We start from the raw sequence: 7,700 nt of genomic DNA on the forward strand, positions 1-7,700 counted from the left end.
AAAAAAAAAAAAAAAATCATCTGTCACTCAATAAAACTAAACTGAGATTTTTTTAAAAAACTATTTTCTGTATTTATTTTCTTCTTTGTTTTTAATATTCTATTTTATAAAAAAAAATCATCTGTCACTCAATAAAACTAAACTGAGATTTTTTTAAAAAACTATTTTCTGTATTTATTTTCTTCTTTGAAATTATTTTTTAATATTTTCATCTTAATATTGTTTTGAAATCATAATTATTTTTCTTTTCTTCTAATTGGTAACAATATAATTTTAATTCACTATCCGAATATTGTTTTGAAATCATAATTATTTTTCTTTTCTTTTCTTAATATGCATTTTGTTAATAACAACTCACGAATTAATGTTATTTTTTTTTTGTCCTTTTAAAAAATTCAATACAAAATAAGATATCTTAATTGTACAAGTTTTAATTGAATTCTTCTTTATAATAAAGAATCAATTTAATTAAATAAACCTAAAGCGTTTATATAGTTATTTTTATGATTAAAAAAATCTGATAATTTTTCAAGACGCAAAAAATTATTGATAAAGAGATGTATGATGAATTACGAAAGATTTTTTTAGATACACAATTTTTATATTTTTCTATTTTTTTATTAATTATCTTATAGTTTGATATTTAAAAACAAAAAAATAAAAAAAATTTATTTCTTTTGACCTTTGATTATTTGTAGGAAAATAAATGTCTCTTCATATTTAGATTCATATTTTGGCCTATCATTTAAAAAAGATGAAGACAAACATAAATATCCATAATATTTAAGCAAAATTAATCTTTTAAAAATAACTAACATGCATTTTAATTTATATATAATATATATATATATAAACTAACCAATTTAGATCAGTACAATAATTATTTTATTAGTCTGTTTAAGTAAGTATTGAAACAAATTTAAATGTTGTCTTATATAAACAACAATTCATTGGTATGTTCCGTTCAAGGATACTTTCTCTGAGTTATAGCTCGAACGTGCGTCTTCTCGGCTGATTACTTCTTACTCAAGAGGTGTTCTTCGGAACTCCGACGACCTTGACGTGGAATTTGCAAAAGAGACTCTGACGCTCAAGTCAATAAGTTTTTTAAGAATATAAGGAGTTTTGAAAATAAAATCGGTATGTGGATTTTGCTATAGCTCAGTCTCAGTGGAATTGTCTTATTTTCATTTGAGGTTGTAGTTGTTTATATAGACCTGAGAGGGCTGAGCTTTGTAACGGTCTGAGAAGATAATGTTCGGGATTCTTAGGTTAGTTTTCCATATCTTCGGTTATGTTGTTTAATGGTGCGGAAATCTCGGCTCTTGAATATTCTGAGGAGTTCTATTCGGTTGTGCCCAATGCTCAGTCAATGATTCTGTAGCCGAGGTTATTGGTATAGTACACAGCCCCCAAGCTTATCCTGTAAAAAACAGGTTGAGCTTCTTTTTTCTCGACTGCAGAATTTTGCGTATGAAGACGTATTATCTGCATGGGCCCTAAGTTCAACTTGTTTTTTTTTTTGGCTTGTGTTATTGGCTGGCGTTTGGTTTCAATTTTTGTTGTCTCGTTTCCGCTGGTTGTGGGAGAACGTGCGGGTGTTCGGAGTTGAAAAAGTGTCTTAGTAACTTCTTTGTTCCCTTTCACCCTATCCGTTTGTCTTCTATTCAAGTAATAACGATGAGTAAAAAAGGTTAGTACATTGTTCTTTCACTTTCACTGCTATACTGTCTCTTTACTTTTTTCTTGTCGTGGTATGGCTAGAAAGGACAAGATTGTGGTGGATAAGGATGATCCATACGGTTGGGTAGCCAGTGATGTGAAGAGTCGTGCGTCGATTTTTAATATGGTTGAACCTGTTTCTCAGTTAAACAACTGTAGGTGGGTCAGGAATGGAGAACGATTAGGGATAAGGATTCTGCCTTGTGGTGAGGATGATAGGGTTTGTGAACGTAGGTCTGACTGGTCGTACTTCTATGTTTATACTTGCATGTTGACCGAGCTAGGCGTGAGGTTTCCATTTTCTGATTTTGAGTGTGGTGTGTTGTCGCAATTGAACTGTGCTCCTACACAGTTGCATCCAAACTCCTGGGCTTTCGTCCAGGATTTTTTGAGTGTTTCTTGGAGTATCTTGAGTGTTACCCTTCGTTAGGTTTATTTTTTTTTCCTTGTTCCAGGCCAAGGGGGTGTGGAGGGGAGGTTGGGTGAATTTGAGCAGTCACCCTGGTCAAAGTATATTTAGTTTGTATAAGCAGTCTTTCAAAGATTTTAAAGAGATGTTCGTTAAGGTGCAGATTGAGGAGGAGTTTTATCCTTTATTTTTAGACTCTTTAATGGTTGAAAGGTTCCCTGTATATTGGTCTTCCGAACCAAAGCAGATTCTGGATTGCGAGGATAGGGTAAAGAGTGAAGATTATGTGTTGGATTTTCTGATTTCTGCGATGTCTTTGTCTGAGTTGTTGTCGATATCTAGTATTTTGAAAAGAGGCTATTGAGGAGTATCTAGGTAATCTAGTGTGGTATTCTGGTTTCTGGTGTTTTTTTTCTTTTGTATTGAGTTTTTGTTGGTGCTGGTGTGTTTTCTTTTGTTCTAGGTGAAAAGACTTCTACTCTTACCACTGCTAATTTGAAAGCATTTGTGTCGAAGGCTAAGAAAAAAGAAAAGGAGGGTTCCTCAACTAATGTGAAGGAGAGCGAAATTGTTGTGGGTCGTTCAGTTGCTGATGATAGTCTGAAAAGGAAGAGGGGTGATGGGTCGTCAAGGTCCTTGATCTTACTGGCGTTAATGAGAATGTTGGGACATTTACTATTGAAGAAATCAACTCGGCGCATGAGAGCCAGGTTGTTCTTCATGGCTACAAGGATGGTCCGGAGCTGCTCTTTGTGGTCTGCTGGGTATCCCCTCATGGCTGTTTCCGATGAGTTTGCGCAGGTTGAGTCTGATGTGAAGATAATTCACAAAGCTGGGGAGACTGGGGTGGCTCGGTATCTTCAGGTGAGTATATGTGAAATTTTTTGTTACGTTCCCTCTGTGTGGTTGTTGAGTTTATTTTTCTTGTTTTAGGTTATTGGGGCTCGATTGATGTCCATTGATCGGACTTCTGAGCTGGATGCTATCCTTGAGGTTGATAATTTGGCTGCTTTGAAGAAGTTGAAGGTTTCTTTGCAAGAAAAAGATGAGAAGATGGTTAAGTTAAGAACTTAGCTGAAGAACTTGAAGGAGAAGTTGAAAGAGTCGGGTACTGAGCTTAACAAGGTGAAGGAGGATCTAACTTTAAGTGCTGCTGAGAATGAGAAGTTGAATGTGAGAATTTCCGAGCTTGACGAGGAGATCCTGGCTGCTTTTACCATGGGCTTTGACCGAGCTGTTAACCAGATTGGTGTTGTAGCGCCTGGTGTTGATGTTAGCAAGCTGGATGTTACGAAGATTGTCAGTAATGGTCAATTGGTTGATGATGGAACGTTGGGCAAAAATCAGGATGAAAGTGTGTCAGTAGAAAAGGCTGATTAGTGTTTCCTTTTGTGCAGGATTTGACTTTATTTTGTATTTTGATAGCTCGCTGTGTGAACAGCTCGGTTTGACTGTTGTTTGTTTTGCGAAACATATATTTGGAGTGCTGACTTGTCATGCACAATGTTTATTCCCGCTAGGGTTTGTTTTTGTTAATTTGTAATGAGGAAAGAAAAATGGTTTAGTATACACTTTTATTTGACTTTCGACAAACTTGGTACATGAAGTGATGCGGGGTGGGGGACCTCATTAAAACCTCTCCGAGAAAAAATTCATGGTGGGAAAACCTCGTTAGTAGGAAAAAGAGTGTCTCTCCGTGTCCTCATCACGTTAGACAAAGTAACTTCTTAGAGATGAAACGTTCCAGATACCGGGGATGTCGTCCCCTTGCAGTGTTTGTAGGGAATATGCTCCTTTCCCAAGCACTTTGTGTACTCGGTATGGTCTATCCCATGTTGCGGCGAGCTTCCCATATGTTGGTGGTTTCCTGGCTTCTTCTATTCATCGAAGGACGAGGTCTTGCTCGGGGAACGTTCTTGGTTGCACTTTTTTATTGTATTTTCTTTTGATTATTTCTTGCATTGCTTTTTGTCGTAGTCTCGCGTTTTCTCTTACTTCATCTATTGTATCGAGCTCTGTCTCCCTTATGTTGTTGTTGTCGGACGTTGTATGCTTGGTTCTTATTGAGACTACGGCAATTTTGACTGGTATTATGGCATCGTAGCCGTAGACTAATCTAAAGGGGGTTTTCTGTGTAGTTGTTTGTTTTGTTGTGTTGTATCCCCATAGGAGTTCAGGGATTAGCTCGGCCCATGCTCCCTTGGGGTTGCCGAGCTTTTTCTTTAGTGCCTGGAGGATGACTTTTTTTTGCGGCCTCTGCGAGTTTGTTTGTTTGTGGGTGCTCTACCGAGGAAAAGTGGTGTTTGATTTTGAAACCCTGCAAAAATCTTGACAAGTTCTGGTTGGTGGATTGCCGACCATTGTCAGTGATGATTTCATGTGGTATTCCAAAGCGGCAGATAATGTTTTTCCATATGAACAATCTGACTTTATCAATGCTTATTTTTGCTAAAGGTAAGGCTTCGATCCATTTTGAAAAATAATCTATTGCTACGAGTAAATATTTTACCTAGCCGAGGGCTTTTGGGAATGGGCCGAGGATATCGAGCACCCATTTGTGAAAAGGCCAGCTTACCTCCGAGGTGTGTAACAGCTCGGATGGATTGTGTATTACTGTGGAGTGCTTTTGACAACTGTTGCATCTCTTTACTTTGCTGATGCAGTCTTGTTTCATTGTTGGCCAGTAGTATCTGGCCCTGGTTATTTTGGATGCTAAGCTCATTCCCCCTATGTGGTTGCCGCACACTCCTTCGTGGACCTCGTCCATGATGATGTTAGCTTCTTCCTTGTCCACACGGCATAGCAGAGGTTGAGAGAAACCCCTCTTGTATAGGTTGTGACCTAATAAGGTGTAAGATGCTGCTATTTTTTTGAATGTTTTTGAGTCTGTCAGTCCTTCAAGAATGTTCCCTGTCTGCAAGTATTGTTTGTATGGTGTTCTCTAGTCGTGTTCCTGTGATATGGAAAAAATAGATTTGCTACTGAAGCTCGGCTCAGCGATTGTTAGTTGAGATATAATAGATTCTTGCGTAGCTTTCCTAGTTGTTGCTAGTTTTGATAGTGCGTCCACTCGGGTATTCTGTTCCCGAGCTATGTGTGACTTGTACTGATTGAAATTGAGAAATAAGATCTTTTACCATTGAGTGATACTTTTCTAGTAGCTGGTCCTTTACCCGAAAGTGTCATGTTACCTGTTGTACCACTAGTTGTGAGTCACAGTATACTTGAAGGTGGGTGATGTTCAGTGACTGCGCCAGTCTTAACCCTGCGAGCAATTCTTCGTACTCGGCTTGATTGTTGCTTTCTTGAAAAGTAAACGGAATTGACTGCTCGGTATGTAAGTCGTATTTGTTGGTGAGTAGAACACCTGCTCCTGATCCTTCTGCATTTGAGGCTCCATCAACGTATAGTTTCCATGTGTAATGTTGTTCTGACTGCTCGTCCAATTTAGCTATAAAGTCCGCCAAGAATTTTGCTTTTATTGCTGTCCTTGGTTCGTAGGTGATATCAAATTCTGATAGCTCGATCGACCATTTTGTCAGCCTTTCGGAGACCTCAGGACTTGTTAGGATTTGGCGTAGGAGTTGGCTGGTTTTAACCACGATTGTGTTACTTTGAAAGTAGAGTCGTAAACGTCTTGCTGTGACTACCAGTGTGTACACCAACTTTTCCAGTGGTGGGTATAGTAGCTCGGCGTGTTCTAACATCTTGCTAACGAAGTATACTGGATGTTGTTGCCCTCCTGTTTTTGTAACCAAGACCGAGCTTATGGCGTTAGTAGAAATGGATAAATAAATTAGTAAAGGCCTACCTAGGCTTGGTTTTTGCAGAATTGGTAGGGATGAAAGTATTAGTTTGAGTTTTCGGAAGGCTGCTTCACATTCGGCGTCCCATTCAAATTTTCGCTGCTTCCTTAGTATATTGAAGAAGTGTTGTGAGTGTGCAGAAATTGCTAGGAGAAATCAGGATAAAGCGGCCAGTCTACCATTTAGTTGTTAAACTTCCTTCACTGTTTGAGGGCTTCTCATCTTTATTATTGTTTCAAATTTTTCTGGGTTTGCTTCGATCTCTGGATGTCAACATGAAGCCGAGGAATTTTCCTCCTTTTACTCCAAATGCACATTTCTCGGGATTAAGTCTCATGTTATGTTTCCTCAGTTGTGTGAAAATTCTTCAATATCGGGTCCGTAGTTTTCAGGCTGTTTTGTTTTTACCACCATGTCATCGACATATACTTCGAGATTTCTTCCTATTTGTTTGGTGAAGACTTTGTCCATGAGTCATTGGTAGGTGGCACCCGCATTTTTATGTCCAAAAGGCATGACCTTATAACAATAGTTCCCCATTTCAATGATAAATTCTATTTTATCCTGATCTTTGGGGTGCATTAGGATTTGATTGTACCCTGAATATGCATCTAAGAAACTTAAAACATTATATCCTGATGCATTATCTACTAGTTTGTCAATGCAGGGGAGGGAATATGCATCTTTGGGGCATGCTTTTTTTAGATTCGTAAAGTCTACGCACATGCGCCATTTACTTGAAGCTTTTCTTACCATTACTACGTTGGAAAGCCAGGTTGTGAAGCGTAGCTCTTTTATGAAGCCGGCCTCTAAGAGTTTCTTGGTTTCTTCTAGGTAGGCTGACCTTTTTTCGTTGCCCATGATACGTTTCTTTTGTGCTATAGGTCGGATCTTTGGATCGATCTGTAGTTTGTGGCAAATGAAGTTTGGATCAATTCCTGACATGTCTGCCGGGGTCCATGCGAAGAGGTCAGCATTTATTTGCAATATGTCCGTTATATGTCGTTTGATACTTGCAGGAAGTGAACTGCTTATGTAAGTGACATGATTATCATTGGAGTTTAGGATTACCTTCTCGAGGTCATCTGTTGGAGATAGCCTATTGTGTAGGTCCTTGCGAGGATCGAGGTCAGCCGCTTCTGATATGTTTGACACATGGAGGGTTTCCCTCTGGAGCTCGGTCTCTGGATTTCTTTCTGTTTTGATTTTCAAACTCTCGTGGTAGCATTGCCGAGCTTGGATTTGGTCGGAGTACACAGTTGCTGTTTGGTCGTCATTTGCCTGAAATTTAACACAAAGATGGACAGTGGATACGATAGCGCAAAAGGAGTTTAAAGACGGCTGCCCAGGATTATATTATATGGGCTTGGGCAGTCGATGACTAGGAACAGGACATCTTTTGTTCTGCATAGGGGGTGGTTTCCTATTGTTACTTTCAACCACACGCTTCCCAGGATGGAAACTCGTTCTCCTGAGAAGCCGACCAATTCTCCTGAAGAGGACTGCATTACATTTGCGATGAGTTTCATCTTTTGGAAGATTGAGTAAAAGAGGACATCTGCGCTGCTGCCAGGATCGAGCAGTACTTTTCTTACAAGATCTCCTGCTTGGATTGATATCACTACAGGATCGTCAAGGTTGGTAGTTGTTAGTTTGTGATCATCTTGCCCGAATGTTATTGTGGGTATGGCCGGTGACCTCGTGGTTGTCTCTTCTGCCCTCTGGACTACTAACATGGCTCTGTAACTTCATTTTCTTGCGGA

This window comes from Arachis ipaensis, chromosome B02 (assembly GCF_000816755.2).
Source record: "Arachis ipaensis cultivar K30076 chromosome B02, Araip1.1, whole genome shotgun sequence".
Taxonomy (NCBI): Eukaryota; Viridiplantae; Streptophyta; class Magnoliopsida; order Fabales; family Fabaceae; genus Arachis; species Arachis ipaensis.